The 21,826-nt window shown below is 31.6% G+C and overlaps 1 protein-coding gene across 2 annotated transcripts in view; it reads left to right on the forward strand.

Annotated features, from left to right (window-relative positions):
* Positions 1-21,826, forward strand: part of LOC145272500 (retinal-binding protein-like) — a 573,911-nt gene that overhangs the window by 136,190 nt on the left and 415,895 nt on the right. The window contains exon 1 of one of the 2 annotated variants that reach the window (XM_080127038.1): positions 11,854-12,182. The exons of the other annotated variant lie outside the window; for it this stretch is intronic. The gene's annotated coding sequence lies outside the window, so the exon portion shown is untranslated. Of the gene's footprint in view, positions 1-11,853; positions 12,183-21,826 lie in introns of those variants that run through there. 2 annotated transcript variants of the gene reach the window in all.

A 21,826-nucleotide genomic window follows, 5' to 3' on the forward strand; every position in this document is an offset into this window, starting at 1 on the left:
GCATATATATATGTGTGTATATATGTATATATATGTATATATGTGTGTATATATGTATATATATGTATATATGTGTGTATATATGTATATATATATGTATATATGTGTGTATATATGTATATATATGTATATATGTGTGTATATATGTATATATATGTGTATATATGTATATATATATGTATATATATGTGTGTATATATGTATATATATATGTATATATATGTGTGTATATATGTATATATATATGTATATATATGTGTGTATATATGTATATATATATATGTATATATATGTATATATGTATATATATATATGTATATATATATGTATATATATGTATATATATGTATATATGTTTTTATCTGTTTAGTACTTCTGCAGTTTACGAACCGTTCTATTTTTTAGATATGATTTACAAGTGTAATTCAATTTTTGCCGTATCTTTTGTTTATTAAATTTTTAGGTGAAAGTACTTTCTTTATTAAAAATGGGGTACTTTTTATATACACAACCAAGCATAGTTTATCCGCAAAAATCCTAATTTACATTTTTGGGAGCAACACAAACTGAAAACGGACTTGTACAGTTTTTTTTTCTACGTAATGTAGAACTTTCGTTTACATTTTTACCAGTGGTACAAGAAATGTCGTTTACCCAGACGTTTTGGTTTCGAACCTGTAATTACATAAATATTAAAAGAATGCCAATTAGTATTGTGTAATACAAATATATCCGTAGCAGAGCTCGGGTAAATCGGCTAGTATATATATATGTATGTATATGATGTAATGGAATAACCTTACATCACTTCATAGATGAAATGAACTATCGATATGTTGACCGTCTCACATGACTGCGGCAGAAGGAAAAAAGATAGAAAGAGAAGAAAATATGTTGAGTAACTCTTACGTCACGTGTATTCCTTTGTAAATAAACTCCTTTGACCTTAACTAATAACCCCGTGTTTCTTGCTGTATTTTTGTTTAAAGTAAGGATATAACAAATGGCGACAGGATTCGAATTCACAAAAAGGAGACTTTAAGCCAAAAAGATATTGGACAACGAATGGAAAAAAAACTGCACGTAAAAATTCAACTACTGAAAAAAAAGCTAACACACATACAAAAAGTAAGTTATTTCTTTTAATTCAGTCTGTTACGGTCCTACTGAAGAAAAAAAATAGAGAAATTGACATTTCACGAAGCATTGGCAAAAACAATTATCTCGGAAAAAAAGTTGTTTATTTCAAATTTATTTTTATTGCATAAGGAAAAGAACAATTTTTCTCGGAACGGAAGAAAGTTGTCTATTTCAAATTTCTTTGATTCATAAGCAGAAAAACACGAACGTATGTACATTGCTGCTGTTGGTTCAGTGTCAATTTTGTGTGTGTAACCCCCTCCAAAAACCTTGTCTACAAAAGAATATGTTTTTTTTGTTTAAACTATTCAGTGAATTTATTTATTGCTTTGTGCATGCACTGTTAACCTTTTTTGATTACTGTGTTTAAAAAAAAATCTTCAACATGGAACAATTAGCCGAGTTTACAAAAACTATACAGTTAGCACTGGCGGCCCAACAAAGCCAGATATTCTTTTTACAAAAAGAACAGTTAAAACAAAATCAAGTATTAAAAACAATATTAATGAAACAATAAGAAAAAAAAGGAGTGTCAGTTCATTCCGGAAGGAACTGCAGATTCGCTGACAGAATTTTTTTCCAGCATATTATCATAGATACGAAAATATTTTTTCCAAACGATGTCAGGCCTGGTCGGATGAAGAAAAAATTATTTTGCTGTTGCAAAAACTGGGTTTCCATGAAAATACAAAGTATACCAATTTTATACTCCCAAGGAAACCCGAAGATATTTCTTTTAAAGAGACTATAGAAATTTTATCGAACATTTTCGGGGAGCAGGATAGCTTATTTTATACTCGTTATAGGTGTTTAAATATTTTGAAACAAGGCGATGAAGACTTTATCGCCTATGCTGGGAGAGTAAATACCCAATGCGAGTGAAGTTGAAAGACCTAAAAGAGGACATGATTAAATGCTTGATATTCGTACAAGGGTTAACATCCTTCAAGGATAAAGAAATTCGTTCTAGGATATTATCGATTATGAACCAAGACATAGAAATAACCTTACAGAAAGTTACTGAGGAATGCCAGAAACTATTAAATTTAAAACAGGATAATACTAGTATTGAAGAGAAAAATGTTGACAAAATACAAAGGGTAAAGCAAGGTGACCACTAGGTAAAAAAATACTGTAAGGCGTGTGGAGGAAAGAATCACTTCACAAAAGAGTGCTACTTCAAAAACAAAATATGCTATAAGTGCGGGTGTAAAGGATACAAGTCAACAGTATACAAAAAGGAGAAATACTGTAAGCCTGAAATAAAGACCATTGATTCTAAAAAAGAGTCCATGTATGGTAAAAAAGGAAATATATCGATACTAGAATTAATGGCCGGAAAGTAAACTGTCTTTTGGATACTGGAAGTAACATATCCTCGATTAATGAAACAACATGGAAGAAAATTGGTTCTCCAAAACTGCAAAATACAAAAAAATTGCCAGAGCAATGTGTGGAAATAGATTGAAATTTAAGGGTGAATTTTATACTAATGTGATCCTGAATGAAAATACGGTAAAACTAAAATGTATGTGATACCCGGAAAAAATTCTAAAATATTCGGTGTATATTTGAATATATTTTTCAATTTATGGGAGAAACAATAAACTCATTTTGCAAAAGAGTAAATTTGACAGGATCTGAAAGTCCCAAACTGCCAGGAAGATTTGTTGGGGATTTGAAGAAGGATTTTAAAAGTGTATTCTCTGAAGGTCTGGGTTGCTGCACTAAAACGGAAGTAAAATTTGAACTGAAAGATTAAGTAAAACTGGTGTTTAAACCCAAAAGGAAGGTTCCGTATTCGGCATTAGAAACACTCGAGAAAGAATTAAACAGACTCAAAGAAATCAGAGTAATAAAAGTGGACTACTCTGAATGGGCATCACCCACAGTTTATGTGAAAAAGAAAAATAAAAAAAATCAGGGTATGTGGGGATTTTTCGCCGGGACTGAATGATTGCTTAAAGGATCATAACTATCCACTTCCTACCCCTGAGGAAATATTTTCTAAGTTAAATGGAGGAAAAATGTTCACAAAAATTGACTTGTCAGAAGCATATTTGCAGGTCAAAGTTCACGAAGAGTGTTCTAAATACCTGACAATGAATACTCATAAAGGATTATTTTCCCTAAAACCATTGCCGTTTGGGTTGAAAGTAGCACCAAATTTATTCTAACAAATTATGGATACCATGCTAGCAGGTCTGGATTTTGCAATGGCTTATTTATACGACATTTTGATAAGAAGCAAAAATGTTGAAGAACATAAAAACCATATTTGTAAGGTATTCGAGAAAATAGAAGATTACGGATTTAAAGTGACTCTCAAAAAATGTAATTTTGGTATGGACAAGATTGAATATTTGGGACAAATAATTGATTGGAAAGGTAGAAGACCTAACCCAAATAAGACAGAAGCAATTAGAGACATGCCTAGACCAGACAATTTAGTGAAGTTACAATCATTCTTGGGTCTAGCAAACTACTATAATTTTTATATCCCAAATATGCACAAACTAAGAGCACCATTAAATGAATTATTGAAGAATAAAAATGGCTCTGGACAAAAGAATGTGAGGAAGCATTCCAAAAAATTAAAAGATGTTTGTTATCGGATCTAGCATTAGCACATTATGATCTGAAAAAGGATTTAATGTAGCGGCAGATGCGAGCGAATACGGTTTAGGAGTGGTGTTTCTACACAGAATGGAAGATAGATCTACTAAACCAATTTCTCACGCCTTGAGGGTTTTATTACCCGCTGAAAGAAAGTACAGTCAGATCGAAAAAGAGGGTCTGGCGATTGTGTATGCCATGAGAAAGTTTCATAGATTCATTCATGGAAGATCTTTCGTCTTGGAAACGGAACATAAACCATTACTATCGATATTTGGTTCGAAAAAGGGGATTCCTACTCATACGCCAAATAGATTACAGAGATGGAGTATTATTTTGCTCAATTACGATTGCAAAATGAAACACCTAGCATCTAGTAAAATTGCACATGCAGATGGTTTGTCGAGATTGATCCCCAGTAAAACTGAATTCGAAGAAACTGTTATAGCAGCACTGAAATAAGAAAATGAACTAACAGATATATTAATAAATACTGTTAGGGAACTTCCTGTTACACTTGAGGAAATAGCAGCGAAAACAAATATATTAACAAGATAAAAACCAAGTGGGACAAGAGAGAAAGAATAGAAAAAGATAAAAACTGTTTCCATTTTCTGTGTGTGATGAAACTCTGATGTATGCAGACAGTGGTAATACCGCAAGTATTACAAAAGAAAATCCCAAATGAATTCCACATGGGACATCCTGGAATCTCCAGAATGAAGGCCCTAATGAGAGGATTTACATACTGGCCTGGAATGGATCAGGACATTGAGAAAATGGTGAAATTATGTAAAGGTTGCCAACGAGCCGTGAGATCTCCCCCCCATACAGACACAACCTTGGCTTAAAACAGATGTACCCTGGACACACATCCATATCGATTATGCAGGACCTCTGAAGAGATATTATTACCTAGTAATTGTAGATAGTATGTCAAAATGGCCAGAAATTTTAAAATGCAAACACCTTACAGCGGCAAACAATAAAAGCGCTGAACGAGGTATTTAGTCGGTTCAGAGTTCCGAAAACAATTGTTAGTGATAATGGCACTATGTTCACAGGTCAAGAATTCAAGCCCTACTGTGAGGCACTGGTCATTGAACATATTACAACACCAACTTTTAACCCTCAATCAAGCGGAAAGATTTGTTGATACTTTTAAACATGCTTTAAAAAAGAATAATAACATCGACACGGAAGAAAAAAAACATTAAAAAATTCTTAGCAATATATAGGATAACACCAAATCCAAATCCAAATCCAAATGCTAAATTATGTTTGCTAGAAGGCACGTTCGGTGTTCGACCGGTTAATCCCAAGAGAAAAAGTAAAAAAAAAGTATCAAAGATAATGTAAGGTACAAGACTTACAATGACGGGGATAAAGTTTTCTTCAAAAATTATCGGGCAGGGAAGAGTTTTTGGGAAGAAGGCATAATCTCAAGAAGAATTGGGAGAATGGTTTACATTATAAAAGGGTAGACTTTTTTCCACAAAAAACATTAACCAACCGAGACCCCGATACATAGAAACAGTCAGAAACCAAGAGTTACCAATGTAAGTGCTATATGACACTTTCCATATACAACCTCCAAACAAGGAAGTATTAGTAACTCAGAAATCCAGTCATTCACCAAAAGTAAAAAAGTAGCAAACACAAATGATGAGGAGAAATGAAAGGAAAAGGAAAAGGACCGAATTTTTTTTGGACAAAATCTAAAAAGGAAAAAATGGTAGAAGCAAAATTCTATGGAAGAATTTAGCTTGGGAGGAAGGTGATGTAATGGAATAACCTAACATCCCTTCATAGATGAAATAAACTATCGATATATTGACCCTCTCACGTGACTGAGGCAGAAGGAAAAAAGACAGGAAGAGAATAAGAAAATGTCGAGTAACTCTTATGTCACATGTATTCCCTTGTAAATAAACCCTTTTGTCTTTCACCCATAACCCCCTGTTTCTTGCTGTATTCTTATTTAAAATAAGGATATAATAGTATATATATATATATATATATATATATATATATATATATATATATATATATATATATATATATATGTTTATTCCGTATATATGTGCATATATATATACATATATATATATATATATATATATATATATGTTTACTCCGTATATATGTGCATATATATATATATATATATATATATATATATGTTTATTCCGTATATATGTGCATATATATATATATGTTTATTCCGTATATATGTGCATATATATATATATATATATATATATATATATATATATATATATATATGTTTATTCCGTATATATGTGCATATATATATATATATATATATGTTTATTCCGTATATATGTGCATATATATATATATATATATATGTGTGTGTTTATTCCGTATATATGTGCATATATATATATATATATATATATATATATATATATATATATGTTTATTCCGTATATATGTGCATATATATATATATATATATATGTTTATTCCGTATATATGTGCATATATATATATATATATATATATGTTTATTCCGTATATATGTGCATATATATATATATATATATATGAGATTTTTATGGTAACATAATTTTACAACACTTTTGAATAACACCAAACGTAGTGCTATGATTAATTGCTGAGAGTTTAGTTTTTTTCTTCTTCTATAGTTTAAACATAAACCATTAAAAAGGAACTTTCAAAAAGAAGACAAAAATACACTTCTAAAGTATCTTTCTCCTAAGCTCTAATTGTATGTTTAAAACACATAAATTAGATAAAAGGGATAAATAAAGGGATGGGAAAAACAAACAAACATTTTTTTTTTACCCTTGCTATTAATTAATGGTCGTCTAACCTCGTTTTTAAACGATGATTTCGCCTCCGTTGCCAACATTAATCTTGGAAAGGGTTGGCTGAAAGACGTCTCGATAGGTTTTTTTTCTTCCCCATCCCTTTTTATCTAATATTTATTAAACATACAATTAGAGTTTAGAAGAAATATACTTTAAAAGTGTATTTTGGTCTTCTTTTTGAAAGCTTCTTTTTAATGGTTTATGTTTAAACTATAGAAAGTAAAAAAATAAAAACTAAACCCTCAGCAATTAATAATGGCACTACGTTTGGTGTTATTCAAAAGTGATATATGTGTGTGTATAAATCTTAATCGTTGGTTTGTGTTACTGTATATATGTATGTTTGTTTGTATGTCTGCCAAAAACTATCGACAGACACAACGATATTTGTATTGTTTTAAAACCTGACGTCTCGGGCGATAAATATCGAAAAATTGGCCAAAAATCTTAATTCCTTCACTCTCACCTGGCCAGTTTTCTACAAGGAGGGTCGTTTTTTTGCGTCACCATTTTTGCAAGTCATCACATCAGTTGGATTGACTACGCCTTTTTTTTTCAATGTCTCGAACTTCCTGTTGCTTGATGGAGACATCAGCAAAGACGTCACATATTTTTAAACCTTTTTTTCTTCTTTGCGTTTTGGGTTCGAGCTTGCCTGCCTTATTTTCTTTTTAACACCTCTGCCTATTGTTGTTTTGCCCCCCCCCCCGCCACTACCACTTTTTTACCAACCCTCCTCCCGAGTGCCTTAATTCTATATTGATTATTATATTGTACCTAACATGTAGTAATTTCAAAAGTTAAAAATATTTCTTTAGTGCCATCAGTAAGAATCGAAATCAAAATAGCTCTCCAGTGTTATTCATTACCATCTGAGCTAAGTCCGTATGCATATCAAAACTTTAAAAATAACGTTGTTAAACGTATGAATATATATTTGTGCATGTCTAGCAAATGCACGTTTTATCGAATTACACTTCCAAATTCCAATTTTTCAATTTTTACCCCTTAGCAGCTAGTTTTACCGCCTAAAAAGCAAATAGAATGTTTTTCCATGTGTCGGAATCCCCTGTATATCAAATTTCAAGTCTGTAGACTTAAAATTGACAGAGTAGTTTGGTAGAGACCATTCTGCACACGGACAGACAGGGTAACTTATATATTTTTTTTGGTCTGTCTATCTGTCCGTCCCACTTTTTCTAGGAAACTACTGAATCGATTTGACTGAAATTTCGTATGGACCTTTGCTATGATAAGGTTCAGTGAACTAACTATTGTGGTATCTGTTCGATGCATAACTAAAGATTAATAGGGATTAGTCTTTAATAAAAAAAAAACAGAAATTTAATCATATTCAATTATCAATTTGGCAGAAAGCATTCATTCTAAGTTAACTGACTATAGCTTTTGCTCGTTTTTAACATGCTAAAAAGCCTAGTGTACATATGTTTATGTATACACACGCACACATATTGTGTGTGTGTGTGAAGTTAGGTATGCGTATACATTTATATAATCGTATGTATGTACAAAATTTATTTCTTAACTAATCGATCTTTATTCATTTTAAAAAAGAGCTGCTAAGCATAAGAATGGGTAATGTGGGCTATATTTAGTTTCATTTAGTTTTTATGCAAAGAGAACAAAGCAAGGTGAAGCCCTTTGTAAAAATTCTAATGCCTCCAATTTTTGTGAAATGTTTAATAGGTATTAAACATTTATTAATAAATATTCCTCACATTTCAGCAAATTCAAAATATTTTAAAAGACTTTCGGAAGGGTGCATAATATAGGCACAATGTTCGATTTTAAAATTAAGATGTTTCAGATTTATATTAAGTCAATATCAATCGTCATTTCAGATTTATATTAAGTCAATCGTCATTGTTCGATAATTAAGCAAAATTCACTGAATGTCAATTTCTTTTCAAGCTTGAAATTTAGACATTATGTAGTACAATGGGGAAAGAGGTGACTGGTTACTTTAATGCATCTTGCCTTGACAGAGTTCGAAATAGACTTTATAGCTTAGTGAGGGATGCCCTTTTCTCCTCCTTGCAACCTCTTTCCTACAGAAGAGACGTTGCGAGTCTGTCTCTGCTTTATTGTTTTTTTCATGGCAAGTGCTCAGCTGAGCTTCAATCTATGGTGCCCCTCACCAAACTTTCACGAAAAACACTCGTCTAGCCAAAACAACAATCAATAATTTCCCACACTCTTTATCTGTGCCTAAACCTAAATGTAGATTCCATGAACAAAGCTTCTTTCTTAGAACTGTACGCCTATGGAACTCTCTTACGTTTGCCTGCTTTCCAACTGACTACAATCTGATCGTCTTCAAGTCCAACGTAAACAAATTCTTGATGAACCGCCCCCTCCCGAATAATCCAATTTACAAAATTCCCACTACTTATATTTACTACGCTATAATCACATTGACTAATGTATACCCATTAACCCTTATCCTCGAGTGGCCTCTGGGCCTTGATAAGTGGTGATTGCTGTGTACAAAAATAAATAAAAATGTTATAGATCTTGAGCACAATTTAAATACGGATTCTAGACATGGGGTTTAGTAACATTATATTTTCATTTCGGTGCTTGATAAAAAATGATACCAGTAAAAACGGCACTGGAAAAATGGTACCAGAAAAATGGCACCGGTAAAAACGGCAAAAGTTAATAAATAGGTAAAAATAGTACGGGAGATTAGATCCGTTAGGGAAGTACGAGCTAAGCTCCCATTCCTCTTGTTTAAAATAGGGGTAATCCCTTTAATCCCCATTCTGTAGAACCACCGAAAAGAATATTTATAACGTTTTATTTAATCATTTTATAATAAATATTTATTCATAATAATCTTCAAAATTTCCTGTTTAAATTGTTGGATAAAAGTACAGAATTGTAAACAAACGCCCCTTCTAAGTTAAGGATGGCTTTCTAAATGATATGCAGCTTACTGACCGTGCCGAAATAATAACGTCATTATTTAGAAAGTCATCCTTAACATTAAGAGGTGTGTGTGTGGGGGGGGGTAACTAATGTGTGCTTTCGGCTAACAGTTTAATAAATAAATAAATAAACTTTGGGAAATTAGAACTCCTGACGGAAGTTATATTACTGATGAAGTTTAATATCAGAGACAGAATCTGATCAAACACCGTTTGTTGCGAACTTTGAATCTGGTACGCTTTTGGTTTGGCAATACAGTAGAACCCCGGGATACGGTATTAAAAATCAGCAACAAAATACAATACAGTATATAATACACATGTATATAATCAAATAACATTATAAATATAAATAACACTGTAAGGCGGGGCAAATCTCGTAACCAGAATCCGGAAAAACATCGTATTCCACATCGTAACCTGAAAAAAACGTATCCTAGGGCCACAGTATCCCGGCGTTATCGGTGCTTTTGTTTTTGTTTTTCCCCAATTCGTAATTCTAACTTTTTGTTGTAAAAGATAATTAGCTATTATTAGAGCTCTGTGTACTTCCATACTCTTGTATGGAACGTGCTGAAATAATGACGTTATTATATTGTAAACTATTCTTTACTGAGCCCCCCCCCACCTCCAAATTGAACTACATCGTTTTTGGTTAAATATTGATGAGGGAACGCTTAGCAGCTTGTTAAAATTGCAAGTTTTCTGGAGCAGAAACAATGAACATAAAAAGGGACAAGCATGGTGTGTAGTTTACTTGTCATGGGTTTGTTTTCAGTTCTGAAGTCTGACTCGGCTAGGGTTATAAATTACGATGAAAGAAAGATACTGGGTATAAAAGTAAGTAAGCTTTATATTCCTTATCTTTACATCCTCAAAGACTTTTCACATTGGCTTGCTAAAAGAATCAGTCAAACTAGAAGAAAGCATTTTCATTTTCACTCAACCCTATTTAAAAGAAAAGTCTAATATCCAACGCTACCAGTGTAAATGCTTATTAAGAATTTTTTTTTTTGGGGGGGGGGGGTAAGCCCTATTTCAAACTAGAGCAATGGGACCACCTGCACTTCCTGACTGAACGGTTCTAATTTTGCCAAAGTGCTATTTTTACCTATTTATTTACTTTTGCTATTTTTACCTGTGCCGTTTTTACTGGTACCATTTTTTTTTTTAATCTAAATTCCTTTATTACCGTAAGAAAGCATAAAAATAGTGTAAAATTATTCAACGCGGGAAATTAATTTTACCAGTCCTGATAAAGAATAAAAGATACATTTTGTTTGTTTTTCTAAAAAGTTTTTCATACTTAAAAAAAAATAACTTATGTCTTTTTTTGAATAATGGTTTCTTTGGGAAATAATGTTTTTTTTTTTGTTTTGTTTTTTTCTGTTGAGGGATGAAAAGCAAACCAGATGCATATTATTCAACTTTGATCAAAAAACTTAAATTCTAACCAGAAATTACTTTCAAATTGACAATTTAAATGCTTCAAAATTACTTTCAAATTTCGCACAACACCAAGGAAACTACCGTCTACGAGAAATAATGATAAACAAAAAACATCACACACGACGTCTACTGTACACGTCGACACCTGAAATTGATTTTGAAGCCTTTAAATTGAGGGGTCAGTAGAAAGTGGATCTTGGGTTTATTGTCGGCAGCCTCGTAACCCTCGACTTCCTTTATTTTGTCCTCACATTCCATTAGTGATGTTTCTGACAGTGGTACTGGGGGGGGGGGGGTCCTTTTTTTTCCGAGTCGAAATTTATTCATCTCCCACTTATCGTTGGCTTTTTTATTTATTTTTTAAAAGTATTTTTATCTCTTTACATAAAGTGGTTTCATGTTTTGCCTGGAGCGATTTTCGTAAGACAAAAAAAAAAAAAAAAAAAAAAAATTGGTCAAAAGATTATCTTAATTCAAAGCGTTTAGAAAAAGGTCGCTATTCGAACGTATGTCAAGAGCTCTGCTCTACTGTTTTACAAAAATAATTGTCGCTTAAAAATAATTTAGACAAAAATACGTATCCAAATGTAGTTTTATTTATTATTTTTTTATTTTTATTTTATTTTATTTATTTATTTTTTGAGAGGTGAGAGAGCTGTCGAAACTAAAATGCTGAGACTTAAAAAAAAAAAAAAAAAAATGCATCATTGTCCTTACGTGAAACCCGAACCCTGAATGCTGCGTAACAGCTGCATGGCATGGATGCATGAAGTAAAAAAAAAAAAAAAAAAAAAAAAATACAAGTCGCCACCAACAGCCGTGCGTGCGAACACCACTCCCCTCCCCTCTCTTTCCAGTCCATACCCCATACTGTTCAAGATTTTATTCAATGTGGGTGTGTATGTGTGTTTTACCTCTGTACGTAAAACGAAGAAACGGTGCAGAAACTGCTGTTGCCCGTTGGAGTTTCCTGTCTGCTTCTTTTTTTCTTCTCTCACTTCTCACACAGAATATCGCAAGCACTGACTACACCTCTTTTACGTAGCAGTTGGTAAACAGTAAACACTCGATTTGTCTTGTTTACGCCGCCTCCTCTGAGGAAAGCTTACCAAAACACCGAAGGTACACATGAGCATCTAACATCGTTGGCAATTTTCATGATTTTACGGTAAAATTTAATTTTTTATTTCATCTTTAATATTTTATTTTCTTAACAATTATCGTGTTTTTTAGCCAGCAATTTGCAATATTTCTGATGGGCAGCAGTACTTTTACTCAACTAATATTTCGTTGTTTCCGATAGTACAACTGACCCTGAAAGAGTTGCAACGTCCAATGGCAACCTTACTTTATAATACGATGTAAAGCAAAAGCACGTTTATTTGCTAAAATTCTAGAATAATCCCCCAAAGGGTTTGCCTAGAACTTTCATCTGCAAAATGGCACGATTTTTTTTTGTTTTGATATTTTTAAGTAAACAATAAAAATATCAATTTTTCTGTTCGTCTGCTTAATTTAAAAAAAAAACAAAAAAAAAAAACAAAAAAAACTGGTTCCATTTTAGCAGCTGACAGCTCCAGGCAAAACCTTTGTAAACATTGGAGCTGATCTTTAATTGGTACTTATGTTACCGCGCTGAAATGTTATTTTGAAAGCTATTCTTAACATGAGGGTGTTTTGTAACTATTCTATACTTCCACCTAATTTAATAAAGGAAGATATCGTAAAACTTGAATTTAAACTGAAAAATACTATTTTTATTTTTAAGCACGGTAACCTACGTGCATAAGCACTAAATTTAATTTAACCATTTATTATTGCGTTTTCTTAAGATCTTGGTTTAAACAAATTCCTTCGAAGTGGGTCGTTTTCCATTTCAAGTTAAAATGCAATGGACATAAAACTTAGTTCGGAAAATGGTTTTCTTGTTAGCTGTCTTAAAATAATTCCTTGCTCTGAAGATCAACAAAACTGCCCCCCCTTTTTTTCCCTTAAATTAATGATTGCTTATTAATACTGTATATCCGTACTCTTTAGGTTAAGTCTATTTGTCTGTACACATAATGCTAAAGTTAGACACAAGGTCAGTTTTTAACGTGAAGTGGGGAAATCTAGCTCTCCTGTAGAAAGCGTCAATCGAGCATAAATAAATAGTCTCTGTCTAGAAAGATTTCTTTAGCAGAACAGATACATTTTATTGGGTCTTTAAGTTTTCCATTTAAAATCTGAAGTCTGTTAATCCCCCCCCCACGTCTTTATTTCTTTTAAGACGATTTTATTTATAATGAAAATATAAAATTTGAAGAGTTTAAAAATGTTTGGTTATAACTTGGGGGTGGCACAAACTAATGGAAAATGATACTAAACAACGAAATTTAGTTCCCCCTGACATTAAAAAAAAGTTGGAAAAACTGTTTCTACAGAATTTGAACCGAACTAAACTTTAAAAATAAATTGAGTTCAAAATCTGTAGAAGTACCAAGTAAACGTTAATATATATATATATATATATATATATATTTTAATAACCATCTTTGTGATATCTTACAATCCGTGAACTAATAGCCATTTTTTTCTTTTTAACAATCAAAACAAAAATGCACAAATGTTAGTTAAGTTACTCTAATTTTGTTTTAACTTGTTTTCGCTTTTATTTTATTTTTTTAGCTTCTAACAGTTAGAATGAGCAAAAACGGTTATCACGTAGTCTCTATAATCTCTCCAAAATCGAAAATGAAACCGTGCGGAAATGCAATTTTCAACCAAATTGCATACTTTTGTTGCCGGTATTTTTGTGTAATTTTTGAACGATTGATTACATGACATTTATTGTTTTAACACAAAATTTATCCAGGTAGAAAAGTAACTTTCCTTGCCAGCATTTCTTTGTATATTTGCCACCTCCAATTTTTTCCCCTCTTGTTGGTGGCTATTGTTAAATGCTCATTTTATTTTTGATTTTTATTTCATTTAAACACGTAAAATTCTAGCTTGGTCTTTAAAACCGCTGTCGTAAATTATATTTACGTTTTCTGGATGTTTACTTAAATATCTCATTATTGTAAATGAATTGAGGCAGTGTGTGTGTACCCAGTATCCAAATTGTTTCCCTTGCGTGCATTTGGTTTGCCTTTTTCAACAAAACAAAGCACCTCCACGCTTTAACCTTTTATGTAAAATGTATTTCATAATTCATCAATTTATATTATCAAACCTTCTTTTAGAATACTGTATTCTAGCAAGGTTTAAAAAATAAAAAAGTCCGAGGAGAAAATTCCATGACGCGATAACGAATAAGCACATGCTGAGTTTCCGACTTCGTGGAAATTTATTTAAAAAAAAAAATGCTAAATCATTTTTAAGTTTTAAAAAAAAGTTCCGTAGGTTTTGAACATTTATTTTTCTATATTTTCTTTAGGTCTTTAATTTATTTTATTTTAAATAAATCAAATTTTAAAACCGATTTACGTAGCACATGCAATGTTTTGAAGGAGTTTTTTTTTTTTTTTTTTTTTTTAATCTTCGAGAAAGAATTACTTATGTCAATCTCGTAAACGAAAACAAAACTTTAAAATTTAAACGAACACATTTTGCCCGTAAGTAATACACAATAGTCCTTATTCTTATTTTAATCGTAAATTACTTCGCAGCAGCAAATCTGTTCCAGTTAATGGCGTCATGTGCAGTTAAAAATTTGACATGGCCCAGCCGTATTCAAACCAGCCCGTTGTTGTACTATTTAGTTTTAAATTTTTTTTTATATATATAATTCATATAAGTAGTTCAGTCTAAAACGTGTACACTTCCAAATTAATCTCTACTTGAATTTATTTTACTTCTAGAATAAATTCTCTTAATGTAATCGAAACAATATTGGAACGTGCCAGTGCATTTTTCGCTCCGACCAAATGCACGCGACTTCAGTTTCTCAGCCTTGTGTTGAAATGCACATTCTATCTTTTACTGAGTTGCGCCTTATTTTTCTTCTGTCTCTGGACGTAGTTGCGTAGCGCCATTATCTATTTAAAAACAAACAATAAAATAAACAAAACTAAAGATTTAGTTTTCGATCTAACTTGCATCGACGGTACAATGCATTAAGATTAAAAATTACTGACATGTTTACGGAGAAACAGAAATGCATTCTTCTGGATTTAATTTTTGTCAAACCCTTTTAAATAGATTTTTAAGTTACTTTTACGCTACTGCAATTGTCAGTTTTTTGTTTTTTGTTTTGGTTTTTCTTCTAGCTGAGATGTTATCGTAACTTTTATCGGGTGGATTTCTACCGGTAATTTTTTTTTATTCTAGTCCTTATCGAAACTTTAAATATGATCCTTTTTGTCATAATCATTTTTCTTATTCTCCCGTAATGTTCGACACTTTTTTTTTTCAAATCGAATAAACGTTTTAAAGTCTATTGTAAAAGTAACAAACCGAACATTCCGATTTATTGATTTGTAAATAAAAATTTATAAATCAATTTTGTAGATTTTCTGTATGTTTTTTAAAAAGCAAAACGTTTTGATGCAAGAAAACTAAAAGCAGTGGCCACCAGCGATAAATCGTTAAGTTTCCATTTTCAAGACGTAAAAAAATGAATTGCATAATACGGCACTGGTAAATATTTAGACTTTTTCAGATTATTATACATTCATATTTATAAAATACTTTTCAGTGCTTCTACAGAATTTGAACCTTACTAAACTGACTTTTTTCAAACAAAAGCTAAGGGGGCTTAGTCCTATTTTAAACTAGGAGCTTAGCCCGCACTTCTCAAACGGTCCTAATTTTTCATTGTCAGTGCCATTTTTACCTATCCACTTCTGCCATTTTTACCGAGCGCTGTTGATCGAACTCCTAAAATGAAAACTATGTGTTTGGGATGTTAAACTGCATAAGTGCTTATTATTAGATGTAAATATCTTCAAAAACATTCGATTGTTTAATATGTCAGGCATTTAAGAACTTTGAAACCAGAAATGACTTTGTATTTGATAGTTTAACTGCTAAGTTCCTTTCAGATTTCGAAGAAATTCATTTGCTTTTGCTAGTTTCAACCTGTAAACAAAGAATATTTTCTTGTTCAGGAAGAAAAGGGAATCCATTCTGGTGGATTATAACTTTAACATTTAAATAGATTTGATTTGAAATTCATCAATCTTCAAAGTGTATTTCTATAAGCGTTACAAGGATAAAGATTTAATTTAAATTGAATCTAAAATTACCTTGGATTTGAGTAAATTTTATTGTGCTTAAAAAAATTATTTAGCAATTAATTATAGATATATAATTTTCAATTAAAGTTTGAAGTGCGATAAAATGTACATAACAAAATAAAATAATTTTTAGATTATAAAAAGGTATAAAAAAATTAACTTTAAGGTTTAATAACCTGCACTTCGAAAAATTTCAAATTAAATCTTGTACCTTAATTTAAGTTTCTAAAACTTTTTTTTTTGCCAATTTTCATGTCTTACAATAAATGCCTTTCTAACTAATCTCATTATTTAAGATTATATATATATATATATATATATATATATATATTTTTTTTTTTTTTTTAATAAATGCTTTTGCATGTTTGTAACAAGTTGAAATCTTTTTTTTGCTTGAAAAAGTAAAGTTATTTGTAAAAAAAAAAAAAAAAAGCATATCTACCCTTCTGTCTTTCCCCATTTCTTTACTTTTATTTCTTTGTATCTTTTCATACCCTCTTTCAGCTCCTAGCCAATCTAGGGCATTGACCCGCTGTTCAATTCGACATAAGAGTAAAATAACATATCAGCTATATTTAGCATATTGAGTACATTTGGATTCAACCACATTGCAAGTAGCCTACTGCATTATTTCACACATTTTTACATCTACAAAACCAAGTGCTATTTTACGCAGCATATTTATTGCTCTAGAGCAATGGTTCTCAACCGGGGTCCGCATGGACCCTAGGGGTCCATGGAATATTTCTGGGGGTCCACAGGAAAAATATAACAAAATTATTATAGTTGTTGTAGAATACTTTATTTGCATTAAATTAGTTTTCATTTAAAAATAAAGCTTAATTATATATTTCTTAGATTATTAAAACCTCAAAATTTATATTAGTGAAAAATAGAAAATTGTCTTATGACCAATAGTTATGAAGAGGTCCACCAAGGGAAAAGGGGTCCATGAGTAAAAAAGGTTGAGAACCACTGCTCTAGAGTTTTGTTTTTTAGTTTATGCACCAGCACCATTAACAAAGTAACATTTCTTTTAAAACATTTTTATTTTTTATTACATTTTCATGCCAAACAAAGCACATTGCCACTTTGGTGTAGGGGGCTACTATCAGGAACATAAGCTACTGGCGTACTATGTAGGGAGTTTAGTAGCAAGACATTGGTTCACGTTACACTTGAACATGTCAGTACAGTTGGGGAAGCAAGGACCCGTAATGGAATTCCAAAGTCTAGCAGTTCTGGAGCAGAAACGTCTCCTACATCTAGGGATGTCTACTGTGTAGGGGTGGGATTTAGCTGCTTGTCAGGTTTGTCAAAGGTATTTGCGTTGTGGGGGCACAAGTTCTTGCAGTTCGTCAGAGCAGTCACCATTAAAATACTTGTAGAACAGGCAGAGGAATGCAACATTTCGTCGGAACAGAGGCTGAAGTTTAGATGACAGTTCAGGACCTATCAGGTTGGAGAGTCTCTTTTGAACCTTGTCCAGGAGCGAGAGACTAGTAGCAGATGCACCAGCCCAAATATGACGGCAATACTCCATACATGGGCGAATGGTGGCCTTATAGAGGTACAGGATACTTTCGGGCGTTAGTAGCTTTCTAGCATGGTAGAGAGCCCACCTTCGCAGCGGCCCTGGCAATGCTCTCCATGTAATTGTTCCAACTCCTGTTTCCTGTGAACGTTAGGCCGAGGAGTTTAAGAGGTACTTTCAGATAACGAATCATTGGCCATTGCTATTGGTGGTATTTCTTATTTCTTTATCTCTATATTCTGGAATTGTTTTAAAATAAAGTTTATCTGTGATATTTTGCTAGAATATCACAAAATAAAAACAATTTCATAACTAAGCACTGAAAAAATGAACTCAGAATGCCCTTAGAGCGCTACTGAAAGCATTAAATACAATTAAGGAGGCCATCAAAGCGCTACTAAAACCATATTTCCAACCCTTCTTCCACCATAAACTTTTTCTAAGTTAGTACTAAAAAAAAAAAAAACTTGGGAGGCTCCACAACGTTACTACAAGCACTAAGGAGGTATCCAGTGCTTTACAAAAAGCATTTTGAAGTACTTTAAAAAATCAAAATACTCACTTTTACATGATTTTTATGTTGTACAACCTTTTCATTTCGTTATGGATAACATTTTGTTTTTCATGTGTAGAATTTTGTACAAGTACCTTATTTACTTATCTATATAGATATACACATAAATTTTAGTTTTCTGTCGCACTGACATTAAATCCCTGCTTTTTCTAAAAGTTAAATTCTTCATATACTGCCATTAACTAATTTGCATATTTCATGAATTCATTTTTATGGTTTCTTATTGGATGATTGGTTTCATTTCACTATTATGCATCGGTTCTATTGATGCATATTTTCTACATTGTGCATAATTACATAGCATTTAGGATAAAAAGTTCTAGCACATAATGATTGTGCGGAACAGTCTACCGAACTCCTCTCTATTTTTGGTCTAAAGACTTGAAACTTGAGTGGATGTGTACCTATGAAACAAATTCCATTTGGTTTTTAGTCAGTAAAGATAGCTACTAAGAGGTCAAAATTTAAACTTAGTAGGTGTAAGTCAACTAAACGTTTACCATCCATGCATGTGCAAACGTACATTTGTTAAAGGTAGTTAAGATGTAAAGTTTTAAAGGTAATTAAGATGTAAAGTTTTACCAATCTGTGGTTAGCTCAGATGATACTGAATAAGGCTGAAATGCTAAATGTTTTAGTTTTAATTCTAGCTGATGGTACCAAGTCGTTTTTTAACTTGCAATATCACTATATTGAATACGATCTAATAATCAATAGAGAATTGTATTTATAATAAATACAAAATTTGCATAAATTAAAATATATGCAAGCATATTTTATGGTCTGACAACACTGGGTGGCCTGTTAGTTAAAAAAAAAAATAAAGCTACTTTGATTTGTTGTATGTTTTCTTTCTGTCACTAGTAAAATTGTTTATTCATATGGTTAGGATTCGGTACAAGTACTTTATTTTCTTATTTGGTAACAGTAATGTGTTGTACACTTTATTTGTAAGTAAAACGCTTTAAAATAAGTTAAAACAAACTTACTCAGTTAAGTAGAAAAGTAACTTGCCTTTGACACGTGAATAGGTAATGTTTTAACTGAAATAAAAGATCAAACTACACAAAAAATCTCCAGAGAATTAATAAAACAGTTTCTAACTTCCCCATCCGTTTTATTACTTTAAAATATGTACTCAGAAACCAACATAACAAGCAGACACGTTTAGTATAGTTTTTTTTTTTTTTACTCTCTATTGGTATATATGCGTCTTTCTCTTCCTGTCTCATATGTATTTCTCCTACTGCTGCTAGGCAGTGTTAGCATAGTTTCTAACTCTCTATTAGTGTATATATATATATATATAGTCTTTGTATTCTTCCTCTCACTGCTAAGCAACCATCTCATTACATGTTTTAGAAAATATAAAAACTTAAAATTTCAAAAACTTTTAAATAACTGTCAAATGCAAAATTTTTGAGTTCTCTAAAGTGTTTAGAATGAAATAAGGAACAAATTTTATATAGGTTTCATTAATAAATACTTAGTACATAACGAAAAATCAAATTTAAATTATCTATAAAAAACAAATTTAAGAAACGGTTATGTCCACATAAATGGAAAGCGCCTATTAGATAAACAAAAGTAGAAACATTTTGTGTCCTGACGCTTTTGCACGAGAACAATTGATAAAATTGATCATTTGTAATATTTTCAGTATGGAAATGAACTTTCTTTGATACATCTACTTTTTATACTATCTATTCATATTTTGGAATCCGCAGCAATTAAATGTAATTCAGGTTTCTTGTGAACTTGAGTCCCTATTCAATAAATAGCGTTTACCACCCTCCCCCCCTTTTAGGGTAAACCTAAAGTTTGTGTGTGTTTGGGGGAGGGCAAATGATAAACTATGAATTGAAACAAAACCTTAAATAAAGTTTGCGTCTAGAAGGATTTCTTTGAGGACAGAACTGATACACTTTTTGTAAACTGCAGACTGTTTTTATTGGTCAGTGTTTTGTTCTTATATAGAATTTGAACCGATTTTTAAAAATATTTTTAACCCTAAACTATAACCTAAGCTTTAGATTTAATTCAATAAATGTTGGTTTTGTTGAGTTAGAATTCTGTAGAAGCACCATGTTTTTTAACCTTTATTTCTTTCAATTAATTCAAGATTAGATTATTGAACTTTAAAACACAAATATAGATGTGATACTAATTTATCAATTTGTTAATTTTTACGACTGGATGACTTTGAACAGAAATAATATGAAATATAATCATAATTTCCTCAGTCCCCCAAATCAAGAGCTTGAACCATTCCTGTAGGTTCCAGTTGATTTTGTGGTGGGAGTTTTGTTCTAGGCGGTCCACCATCCTAAGCTTTGCCCTTTGAGAAGGGGGGGGGGGTAATTTCGCCTGAGGTACACTTATCGTAGAATACTGACGAGCTGCTGCCCAAGCACTTTTTGCAGGTTAGTGCTGATTTGTCAATCCTACTTTACGGCCCTGATGTTTAGTTCTTGTGGGAGAGAACTAAAAACCCATATGTACATTTTATATATATATATATATATACAATATATATATATATATATATATATATTGTAAATTAGCTCTCTTCACTAAGTTACCCTCCTAAAAAATGAGATTTTACTTTTTAGGCGATTACATGTGAACATGTAAAGTGGAAAGAAAAAAACAATTTAAGATATATGCGAAATTGATTCCCACTATTAATTTAACATAAAAACTATCACCCATTTTTGGGTCATCTTAATGTTTTTGGACACTTAATCAAATATTTTTCTTGTTATAGAAGATAAATTCTGAGGGTAGGTTAACAATTTTTTTCTTGGGTGATTGTGCAATTTTACGTTCATGCCACCCTGATTTTAGGGTTAGTGGTAACTGCTCTAAAATTTTAGGATGACCCAGAGATATTTTACATCATATTTGTATATGAAACTAATCTCCCACTTTAGATTCTAAAATGATTTGGATTTTGTTTTTTAATCTTTATTTTAAATAACCTTACAACAACCCAAAATATATGGTCAACAATTTGCAAATTAAAAAGTTCTAGTAACTGTTCGTTATGCTTTTTTTATTATTTAAATAAGTTAGCCATGTTTTTTTGTTCAATAATAATTACCTTTCCTTATTCATAAACAAATCTTTCGGAAAACGATTTGTGAACTAGTTTCATTTTTCCATTTTTCATTAAAAACTGGAATCTGAAAGCCGTTCAAATTAGCTCTACAGCTTGTTGCGTGACTAATGATGTTGCATCGAAGAATGGCGAGTTGCATTATGTAAAGGCCAACAGTTGTCACGTAGAGACCTCTTAAGAAATATACACGAGTTACATAAATCAAGAGAAAAAAGTTTACATTCTGAAACTTTCTTATATTGAAGAGGTTAACTCCCAATTTTTATGATTACTTAAATCTGATTTGTCCAAGCAATGCCTGCGCAAATTAATCCATTGTATGGTTTGATTTTTTTGTTTGTTTTTGTTTTGTTTTAAAGAAACC

The sequence above is a fragment of the Euprymna scolopes genome, chromosome 1 (assembly GCF_053919585.1).
Source record: "Euprymna scolopes isolate OS-2025 chromosome 1, ASM5391958v1, whole genome shotgun sequence".
Classification (NCBI taxonomy): domain Eukaryota; kingdom Metazoa; phylum Mollusca; class Cephalopoda; order Sepiida; family Sepiolidae; genus Euprymna; species Euprymna scolopes.